Source organism: Orycteropus afer, unplaced genomic scaffold (assembly GCF_000298275.1).
Source record: "Orycteropus afer afer isolate SDZICR_OR568_19922 unplaced genomic scaffold, OryAfe1.0 scaffold00504, whole genome shotgun sequence".
Lineage (NCBI taxonomy): Eukaryota > Metazoa > Chordata > Mammalia > Tubulidentata > Orycteropodidae > Orycteropus > Orycteropus afer.
In genome coordinates this window covers 137,470-149,271 of record NW_006922091.1, presented here as the reverse complement: position 1 = coordinate 149,271, position 11,802 = coordinate 137,470, and positions in this window count along the sequence as shown.

The following is an 11,802-nucleotide window of genomic DNA, read 5'->3' as shown; positions in this document are numbered from 1 at the left end:
AACAACAACAGTGGCACTGTGGTTAATGTATTTGGCTGCTAACAAAAGCTTGATGGTTTTAACCCACCAGCCACTCTGCAGAAAAAAGATGAAACAGTCTGCTTCCATAAAGATTTAACTCAAACTCACTGCTGTCTAGTTGGATCTGACTTATATGACCCCTCTTTGGGTTTCCGAGGCAGTATCACTATGGAAGTAGATTGCTCCTTCTTCCTTCTGAGGAGGGGCTGGTGGATTTGAACTGCCAGGCTTCTGGTTAGCAGTCAAATGCCTTGGGGTCACTATGAGTGGGAATTGACTCAATGCAGTGTTTATTTACTTATTTTTTCATATCTATTGAAAAGTTCTCAATCAGCCTCTGTCTTACACTCTTTCTTACATTCTCAGTGTCTTTTACTCTTCCTCTTTCTCTGGGACAATAAGCCACACATCAGCTTTATTGTCTTTCTGCAGACAAGCTTGTCTATGGAGAACAGTGGTGTTTCAGTGGTAGAATTATAACGTTCCATGAGAGAGACCCAGGTTTGATTCTTGGCCAATACACCTCACGCAGAACCACCACTCATCTGTCAGTAGATGATTGCATGTAGCTGTGAGCTTCTACACCAAGACGGACTAGGAAGATCAGGCAGCATTTCATTCCCTTGTGCATGGGGTCACTGACTTGATGGTAGTTAACAACAGGTTTGTCTGTGAGTCTTATGGTGGCTAATGTTGAGTTTTAGTTTCTATTGTACTGTTTCTAGTACTACCTGAACACTACCTTGTAATTTCAATAATTGATAGCAACAAACTAAGTTTCTAAGTTTCAAAACAAAAAAATTTCCAGAGAGAGAATAAGATTAGCTTACCCTGGTATGCATGCTAACTCAGTTTCCATCAACACCACTTATAGTGATGTTACAGGATTCACTGAGGGTAGACAACTCCTTCATCAGAGAATGGGTCTAAAGGATGATTCTCAGAGCAGTAGTAGCCCCATAATATCATCTACTGAATCATCAGATTTTTATTCTGTTTTTATATGGAATCCAGGTCTATGTAACCTTCAATAAGCCATAAAAACATTTCATCTCATAATTATAAAATTACCAAAAATCTCTTTGTGATAATAAATGAGATAATTATATACAATATTTTAAGAATTTTTAAAAAATGTTTAATTCATGGTACTTTTAGGAGAACTCAATTCCACATACCAAAATTCAGGTGAAATAAAAATAGTTGTTTAAACTTCAATATATGGTACTATTTCTTAAACATTAAATGCGTGTTGGAGGTTATACTGCCTAGGAAAGAGAATATTCACAATCATCTGATTTTTATAATAGTCCTTTTTTATTTTTTGTTTTGATTGTGATTTGGGTGAAAGTTTACAGAGCAAATTCATTTTCCATACAGCAGTTCACATACACTTTGTTTCATGACATTGACTGCAGTTTCCCACAATGCAATAGCTCTCTTCCCACTTCCTCCCCATAGTTACCTCTTCCCTGTGTCCTTCTCTCCCATGTACTCCTGCTCCCTCAGCTGTCTCCCTGTGCATACACAGCCCTTCTATTCTCCCATGATTGGTCTCTCCAAGGAGTGTTTCTACCTAATTTAAATGTTTAACTCATGTGCCTGTCTTGTTTGCCTAGAAGCTACAGTAGTGGGTTGAATTCCAGACCTGAAGGGCAGGAGGGGCCATAGTCTCAGGGGTTCCACCACGCTCTATCAGACCAGCAAACCTAGTCCCTTTGATTTCTATAATGATTCTTTTTAAGCACTAATGGATTCTTTACAATTTTTAAGTCTTTAAAATATGTTAAAACTGCAATCTTGAGTATTTAGTTTTGTTTAAAAATAGTCTCAATTGATTTTACCTCTTTTGTGAATTATATAAAATTGATTTTTTACTTTTCAAGAAAATGTGAAATGTGAAGGAGTCTTTTAGGTGCAATGGTTAAGTGCTCAGCTGCTAACTGAAAAGTTAGTACTAGTTGCTCTTTGAATGAGAAATGTGGCAGTTTGCTTCTGTAAAGATTTATAGTCTTGGAAACCCTATGGAACTGTTTCACTCTGTCCTATAGGGTCACTATAGGGAGCTCTGGTAGCATAGTGGCTAAGACACTTGCCTGCTAACCAGACGGCTGGCGGTTCAAACCCACCAGCCACTCCTCGGAAGGAAGTTTGGGCAATCTACTTCCGTAGTGATACTGCCTCGGAAACCCAAGGAGGGGTCGCTATGAGTCGGGGCAACTCGATGGCACATAACAACAACATAGGGTCACTATGGGAGCTCTGGTAGCATAGTACCTAAGGCACTTGACTACTAACCAGAAGGCTGGTGGTTCAAACCCACCAGCCACTCCTCGGAACGAAGATGGGGCAATCTACTTCCATACTGATACTGCCTCGGAAACCCAAGGAGGGGTCGCTATGAGTCGGGTCCGACTCGACGGCACATAACAACAACAACAACGAGTCACTATGAGCAGGAATCAGCACAATGGCAGCAAGTTTGTTTGTTGGGTTGGTTGATTGAAATGTGGCTTAAAGACAGACTTTTGTTTTGCCTTTTCATCGTGTTAGTCTGTGCTTTAGTTTAGATCCCTTTCATTTAGTTTACTTTAATGTGTGACTTGAAAATTTCCCGTGGAGATGAAAGTGCCCATTTTGTTTTTCCCCCTATTAAAAAAAATACTTGGTCATTGATTGGAGGTAGCACTGTTTTTAAGTTTTTAGCACACTAGACAGAGGTCTGCAAGACCTGTATGAAATTCCATACATGATAAGTTGCATGACCTTGTGCTGGTGACAGAATTCTTGAACTTCAGTTTCCTCATCTGTGAAAAGAGGGAGTTAGAATATATTTTCTTTAATTTTCCTTCTGACTCTGATATTATATCATTCTACAAATGGCTCTGGGGTATAATTTTTATTTCATAGTTATTAGTACCAGGAAGTTATTGTTTTGCCTATATTACTTATGGCAAACTGTTCCAAGACCAGAGAATTACATATGGAATGTCTATGAAGTACCATGGTACTCATGGTAGTGAGAGAAATTATGCCACAAGAACTTGGAAGGTAGTCTTAAAATGACTAAAAGATCTTGATTTATTTATGTTCATGAGCATTTGTTCTTAATGGTCCCTGAATTTTCTGGAAGAGTTGGGGTGTTGTGATGGTTCAGGTATACTCAGAAACAAAGAATACAAGATTTAAAACTTGTGAAAAAGGTAGAGGCTTTTCTGAGAAATCTACAAATAAGTCCCACAAAATTTAGGAAAGTTTCATTGTTGGTGCACATAACTAGTTTTAATTGGACTTGTTATCATTAATAGTTAGGAGCTCTGGTGGCATGGTGCCTAAGGCATCTGACTGCTAACTGGAAGGCTGACGGTTCAAACCCATCAGCCACTCCTCAGAAGGAAGACTGGGCAATCTACTTCTGTAGACATACTGCCTCAGAAACCCAAGGAGGGGTTACTATTAGTTAAATTGACTCCACAGCAGTGAGTTTGGATTGTTTTTATCTTTAATATTTACTCTGAGACATGGGGACAGAGTGGAAAGAGGGCACACAGACATGAGCCTGGATTGGAACTGGTATAATATCGTTTCCTTTGCATTCTATTGGTCAAATATGTCACAAGACTGAATCTTATGGGGAAATGGGCTCCAACTTTTGAAAGGAGAAGATGCAAGTTACTGTGGTCATATTTGAAATCAACCACAGCCTCAGCTTCGGGCAAAATCGATGAATAATATATTTTTCACAGAGTTTTATGAGCACTGAGGAAAAGACAGTGCTTGTTTCAGTGTCTGGCATAGAGTTGTTGTATGCTGTCAAGTCAATCCTGACTCATAGAGACTCCATAGGACACAGTAGCATTGCCCCAGTAGTCATTCAAACGGTATTTTCTCTTTATCAGCTATATAGATAGCTACTTTTAGAAAACTATTATTTGGCTTTAGGTCACCAGAATGATTTGGGTTTAGGTCACCAGAATGACAGGTTTAGATCCTGTCACTTCTACTCTGATTTTAGAAATAATTCTTTTCTTCTTTACCACTGTTGCTACTGCCTTAATTATGCTCCACATCATGTCTCATCAAGATGATTGAAAATAGCCTTTTCACGGTGCTCCTTGGATAATTGGCCACTGAATGTATGTCTCTATTGAGGAACTGTAAACTCTCTGAGGGCAGGGATGCTGAATTTTAACTTACTGACATAATACATTGCTCATAGTAGATTTGTTGTTCTTGTTAGGTGCTAACAAGTCACCTCCAGCTCATGGTGCCCTTATGTACAACAGACTGAAACACTGCCCAGTTCTGTGCCAGCCTCACGATCTTTGATGTACGTGAGTGCATCACTGCCACCACCGTGTCAATCCACCTTGTTGAGGGCCTTCCCCTTTTTCATTGACCCTGCATTTTACCAAACATGATATACTTCTCCAAAGAACGGTCCCTTCTGACAACATGACCAAAGTAGGTGAGATAAAGTCCGGCTATCCTTGCTTCCAAGGAGAATTCCAGCTGCACTTCCTCCAGGATGGATTTGTTGGTTTTTCTGGCAGCCAATAGTACTTTCAGTATTTTTCTCCAACACCACAACTCAAAAGCATCAATTCTTCAGTCTTCCTTATTCATTGCCCATCTCTCACATGCATATGAGGCAAGTGAAATTACCATGGCTTGTGTTAGGCATACCTTAGTCTTCAAGAAGACATCTTTGCTCCTGAAAAGGTCTTTTGCAGCACATTTGCCCAATACAATATGTCGTCTGATGTTTTTCTTAACTGTTGCTTCCTTTGGTGCTGATTGTAGAACCAAGTAACATGAAATCTGACAACTTCAATCTTTTTTCCATTTATTGTGATCCTGCTTATTGGCCCAGTTGTGAGCATTTTTGGTTTTCTTTATATTGAGGTGTAATCCATACTGCAGACTGTAGTCTTCAATCTTCATCAGTAAGTGCTTCAAGTCATCCTCACTTTCAACAAGCAAAGTTGTGTTTCATCAGCATATCACAGGTTGTTAATGAGTCTTCCTCCAATACTGGTGCCACATTCTTCTTCATATTGTCCTGCTTCTTGGATTATTTGCTCAGTATACAGATTGAATAACTATTATGAAAGGATACAACCCTAAGGCACTCCCTTCCTGATTTAAACCATGAAGTATCCCTTTGTTCTGTTCGAACAACAGCCTCTTGATCTATGTGCAGGTTTCTCATGAGTACAATTAAGTGTTCTGGAATTCCCATTCTTCTCAATGTTATCCATAATTTGTTATGATCCTCACAGTTGAATGCTTTTACATAGTCAATAAAATACAAGTAAACATCTTTCTAGTAATCTTTGCTTTCAGTCAAGATCTATCTGACATTGGCTATGATATCCCTTGCTTCACATCCCCTTCTGAATCCAGCTTGCATTTCTGGAAGTTCTCTGTCAATACTCTGCTGCAACCATTTTTGGATTATCTTCAGTAAGATAGAAGATGCTCCACAAATATTTGTTGAATGTATTAATAGAAGATTAAACTGCACATTCAATGAAAGTTTTAGGATATGCAAATCTTGTGCCTGTGTTTCCTATATTCCCCCAATGGTTTCCCATTGTGTTCAAGATAAAACTTAAGCTTCTTAGCTTAATTTATAAGGCTTTTCAATGACCTTACTCCTGTCTATGCAACTTTACTCTCACCCCGTCTGTACATGTAATGTGTTTTCCAGTAGTTTTCTGTATTTATCATGTTGCTGTTGTTGTTGTTATGTGCCGTCGAGTGGGCCCCGACTCATAGCGACCCCTCCTTGGGTTTCCGAGGCAGTATCACTACGGAAGTAGGATTGCCCAACCTTCCTTCCGAGGAGTGGCTGGTGGGTTTGAACCGCCAGCCGTCTGGTTAGCAGGCAAGTGTCTTAGCCACTATGCTACCTTACAAAAAAGTGTTGTTTTCCCTGAAATGGCCTGATACCTCTTGCACCTGGACTAACTCCTACATGTATTTAAAGCTTAGATCAAGACTGTCTTTCTCTGCAACAGCCTTCTCTGCAACAGCTGCAATGCTCCAGCTGGCCAGATGCCACTCCTCTGATCTCCTAGCACCCTGGGCATAGTTCTATCACAGTAGTTATCACCCTGCTGCAGAGCAGGTGCTACATCCTTCATTGCCTCATTACCACCAAGTATCTGCAATATAGTAGATGCCTCATAATTACTATGAATAAATGGAGATAGGCGAGCAGGTGTGGTGGAGAAAGGGTAGCTTTAAAGTTCATTGCCAGGAATCTGATCCTACTCAAGTCTTGGGACATTTATTTCTTCCTTTATTAAAGTATCATTTGAGTGTTCTTCCACTAAATGGACTGAATTGCCTTTCTTTGTTCTTAAAATAATTCTCAGTAGTGAGTTTGGTGTACTCTAACCCCAGATGACTATAGCACTAACCTTTCTTTGCAATGAAGCCTGACTTCACTTCTCTTTGTTTGTATCGATTGAGTAGTTGGCTTATGCTTAATTTCTGAACAATCACAAAAGACTCAGACTTTTCCAAGTCCAGCTCTGTTTAACAATGCTCAACTATTCTTTTTCTGTCATTACTAAATTATTTTGGCATCTTGAGCGCAGAGCTAGTTTCAGCTTCTTTTGTAATAATGAGGTTGTGGTAGTATAAGGGCCTTCAGGAAAGAAGAGAAATCCAGCAATGATTTGACAATGCGTATGTTTAAGTGGATCCTGCTGCATTTGCTTTTCAATGGAAAGAGAAAAATGATAGTTGTACAAAGCAGCATGTGAATCCTCTGTATGCCATTGGAGCATATGTTAAACTAGCCCCAGGCAACTTTATATTTACTTTTTTTTTTTTTAAATATACTCTCTTTTAAAAAATGGAATACAAATACATTCTAAACGATTTTAGGTCACCTAGTACTTTTCCTTATTTCTGAACTATAGCACATTCTCTGAATTCTTAACTATTTAGACTGACAAAAGACACATAATTTAGTAAAGAAAAACTCAGCAGAAAATCACAGATAATCCACAATCTGTGAATGCAATCACTATTTCCCATTTCTCAAGAGTAAATTAGAACTAATCCTTCCATAAAAAAACACTGTGTAATTTCAGAGAATAGAGTTTTTTTTAGAAAAAATTTTATCCTTTATTTTTCATTATAATATTGCCTAAGTTTGAATTTATGTATTCATTATGTATTGATTAATTTTTCTTACTACACCAAATAATAACTGATACACATGGCATGTTACTTATGGTGAGTAGGATTTTCCTTAGTGAAAGCCAACATCCTCTTTTTCCAGATAAGGAATAGCAGTCTAGGGAAGGCAAGTCACTGGAACAAGGTCATAGAGCTATCTAATGCAAGAACTAAACCAGAGATTAAGACTTCAGTCTTACACCTGTATATTCTATCTACTACAACGCTATACTTTTTATTCTACTTGCTCTTTAGTTATTATCTTTCTGAATGTTTATTTGTAACAAGTACATAAACAGCTAGCAACAACAAGGGCATGCATTTTAAAAGGAGTCCTTGAGTGTTGCAATTAGTTAAGCACTTGACTATTAACTGAAAGGTTGGTGGTTCAAACTCATCCAGAGGTGTCTCAGAAGTAAAGCCTGGTGATCTGCTTTCCAAAGGTCACAATTTGAAAACCCTATGAAGCACAGTTCTACTCTGACCTAGATGGGTTGCCAGAGTCAGAACAGTTTTGAAGGTAGCTAACAATAACAACAAACACATCATATATTCTGAAAGTATAGGAGATATAATTTTAGCTTAATGAAATTGGTTTTGTGAACAATTTGTCTAGAGATGCAAGACAATTATTATCATGTCCTGATTTCCATAAGGCTCTCTTTTTTTCTACAGTATTTCACATAAAAAAGGAAATTAAAATTTAATTTATATTGTTATGAAGGCTGCATATCTTAATCAGGTTATTTTGGGATATATATTACAGACAAGATATATATTAGAGGTAAAATGTATTATCTATATTTAATTTGTATTGAATTTAATTTTTATTATGCCCTAGGAGTTGCTTATTGGTATTCTAAAACATTGTTTCAGACCTGCTTACAGCATCTGATTATGTTACACTCAGTCTTTAATATAAAGCTACATACAAAAACAGAGGCATATTTATTAGCTGTCCAACTTTGCATTTCTTACTGGATCAATGCTTATGCCATCAAAGTACAAATACATTGGAATACTACTGGAAAATGGCTGCGTTCCTTTTTCCTTTTTAAAAATTAAACTCTTTGTACACATGTCAAGGTGCCAAAATGCATATAAAATTCCATATAGTTTCTCTGTTCATAAATAAATGAAACAAAGTGTTGTTGTTAGGTGTCATGGAGTCAGCTCAACTTGTAGCAATCCTATGTACAACAGAATGAAACACTGTCTGGTCTTACACCATCCTCACATTTCATATTATACCTGAGCCCATCGTTGTACCACTGTGTCAATCCATCTCACTGAAGGTCTTTCCCTTTTCACTGATCCTCCTCTTTACCAAGTATGATGTCCTTCTCCAGGGAATGGTCCCTTCTGACAACATGACCCAGGTAGGTGGGACGAAGTCTGGCCATTCTCGCTTCCAAGGAGCATTCCAGCTGCACTTCTTCCAGGACAGTTGTGTTAGTTCTTCTGGAAGTCCATGGTGCTTTCAGTATTCTTTGCCAGCACCATAGCTCAAAAGAAGCAAGATTTTATTTACAAAAATGTGGTCTTGATAAACAAGAAAATAAGTATTGTTGCATATACCAAGATAAATATGACATGTAAGCCCTTATTTGCACGTTTATTTAACATCTCATTCATTTAATATTGGCTAATTTTCCTTCAAGACCCTAGTGGTGCAAGTGGTTAAACACTTGGCTGCTAACCAAAAATTGGCAGTTGGAACCCCTCAACTCCATGAAAGTCTGCTCTCATGAGATTCCAGCCATGAAATTCCTGTGGGAAGTTCTACTCTCCCATGAGATCACTAGGAGTCAGAATTGACTCAAAGACAATGGGTAATTTTCTTTCAACGATCCTTCATGCTGCAATAGTTAATGCTCAGCTGCTAACCAAAAGGTTGGGAGTTTGAATCCACCTAGTAGCCCTGTGGGCCAAGACCTGGCGATCTGCTTCCATAAAGATTACAGTTTAGAAAATACTATGGGGCAGATCTTTTCTGTCACATGAGGTTGCTAGGAGTGGAAAATCAACCCAACAGTGCCTAACAACAACAATAATTTTCCTTCACTTAATATATGTGTCTAACTAATGCTCCTTGGAAGCAAGAATGGCCAGACTTCTTCTCACCTACTTTGGTCTTGTTGTTAGAAGGGACAATTCCCTGGAGAAAGATATTATGCTTGGTAAAGTGGAAGGTCAGAGAAAAAGGGAACACTCTCAATGAGATGGATTGACACGGTGGCTGTAATGATGGGCTCAGGTATAGTAAGAATTGTGAGGATGGAGCACCACCAGGCAGTGTTTCGTTCTGTTGTACATAGGGTCACTATGAGTTGGAGTCATCTCCATGTAGTCAACTCCACGGCATCTAACAGCAACAACATTTCTTTGAAGACCTTACTTTTGAAGAGTAGTTTATCATTTTTCAAAGTGGATAACAGCTTTTACTAACTTGACTTTCATGGCAACACCATGAGGAACAGCTATAATAATTTTTATTAAAGAAGAAACATAGTCAGAAATACTTTAAAAATGTGATTTCTCATTTTGTTGTCAAAATAAGATGGACTAGATCTCAGGTTTTTTGAGCTTTTATTCTACTGTAAGTTTATGTGCAGACTTTGTCTCTTTATTGAAAATGGAAGACTCTATTTGGACTAATTTTCGATTAAGTTTAATAGCTGCAAAATTAACTATTCATTAACTAAGAGAAGAAATTATAACTAGCCCTTAGAATTTGTTCTGGTTTGTAAGTATGTGTGTGTATTTTGATAAAGAGGGATAATGATAGCGGAGAAGGTGATAGGTTTTTTTGTGGCTAATATAAGACGGCAAACAACAACAACAATATAAGACCGACCTTGGGAGAAAAGGAGAGGTGACTAGGAAAGTAATTGTGACTAAATAGCAAGAGGGAGCAAGCAGGATGAAATCAGCCTGGAAAACAAACAGATAAACAGCCCTGATCATAAATCAAGTATCCTTTTGGTTACAAGTGTATCCGATTCAGTTCAACCTGGCCAAAGCAAAAAGAATTATAGAACATTCAAGAGGGATATCTCAATAGGCCAGCTGGATACAGGATTTTCAAAGCTCTCATGTCATCAAGATTACTCTCTTTCTCCATCTCTCCGCTCTGCTTTCTTTTGTGTTAAGCTTTGTTTTCAGGCAAGACCTCACTTTATGGTTGCTTCTGGCAGCAGGCTTCAATTTTCCCAGGTTAGTAATACTGGAGGAAATTGAGCATCTCTTTTCTAATCATTCAGGCAATAGTGCCAAGATTTTGTCGCATTTTATATCCAATCTCATGCATTTCCCTGAACCAACCACTTTAGCCAGGGAAAAAGAATATGCTGATTGTCTGAAGCCCATTGGATATAGAAGGTATGATGAGCTGAACCAAAAGTATGTTAGGAGTGATTCCCCCAAGTATAATTGATATTCTGTTACCCAGAAAGAGAGGAATGGATTTGGGTAGATTACAAACAACTGGGACTCTCTACAATCCCACTTGATAACAGCAGCGGCACAGAATTTTCACATAGTACTTTGGGGAGTTGCATCTGTAGGATGTTTTGGTTTCAAACAACAGAAAAGAAACTATTTCACTGACTCACATAAATGAAAGTTTCACTGACTTACAAAAATGAAATGGAGGCAGGCTTTGGGCTGAATTTTTCTCATTTTTCAGTTATCTCCCTTGTTCTATTTTCATGTTCAACCTGGTTTACTTCACAGACGTGAAATGATGGCTGTAGTTACAAGTTACACTTCAAAATTCTAGGCGATAGAACATCTGTGCCCAGAATTCTGAGCAAATCCTAAACATTATGTTCACTGGAGCATCTTTGAAAATGTCATATGGCCAGATGAATGACATGTGTTGCCTTGTTTAGGCTCTGGTTACCCGATCCAATTGCTATTACAGTGGAGGTAGGATTAGTTTTATTGGGTTGAATTGAATAAGATCCACTCTGGAATCTGGTGTTGACTTATTTCCATTAGCCCTCAAGTTCCTGGATAACCATTCTGATTCATTGTTATGATTCACCAAAGAATTAGCTCCTTGGTAGCCAGACTACCCTTGAGAAACTCTGGGAATTGGGAGGAGCACAGAATGAGTGGATCCACCTTTTAAACACCTCATTTATACTCAAGAATTCAAACCAGTGCATTCTGTTCATCCTCTGCTGAGAATTTGTATTTCCATACCAGATGTACTGAATCAAAAACATTTTAACAAGATCCCCAAGTGATTCTTATGTATACGTAAAGCATCACCCGGGGTTCTATAAGAATCACCTGGGGATCTTTTAAAAAATGTAGATTATGATTCAGTATATCTGGGATGGATAAGCAAATTTAACCCATTTGAAGCCCTGTGTATCTGAACAAAGATGTTTTCTCTAAGAAAGTTTATGTCTACTAATATAAGATCTTGAATAGAAATGGAAAATTCTCAGAAGTTTTTTTTTTTTTTTTTAATAGAATTCCATATCATTCCAACGTGTTCCTATAGCCTACATTTCTACTAGAGTCTTGAGAGTAAGTTTGCCCTTTGAACATTCCTGTCAGCCCTGTGAGCCT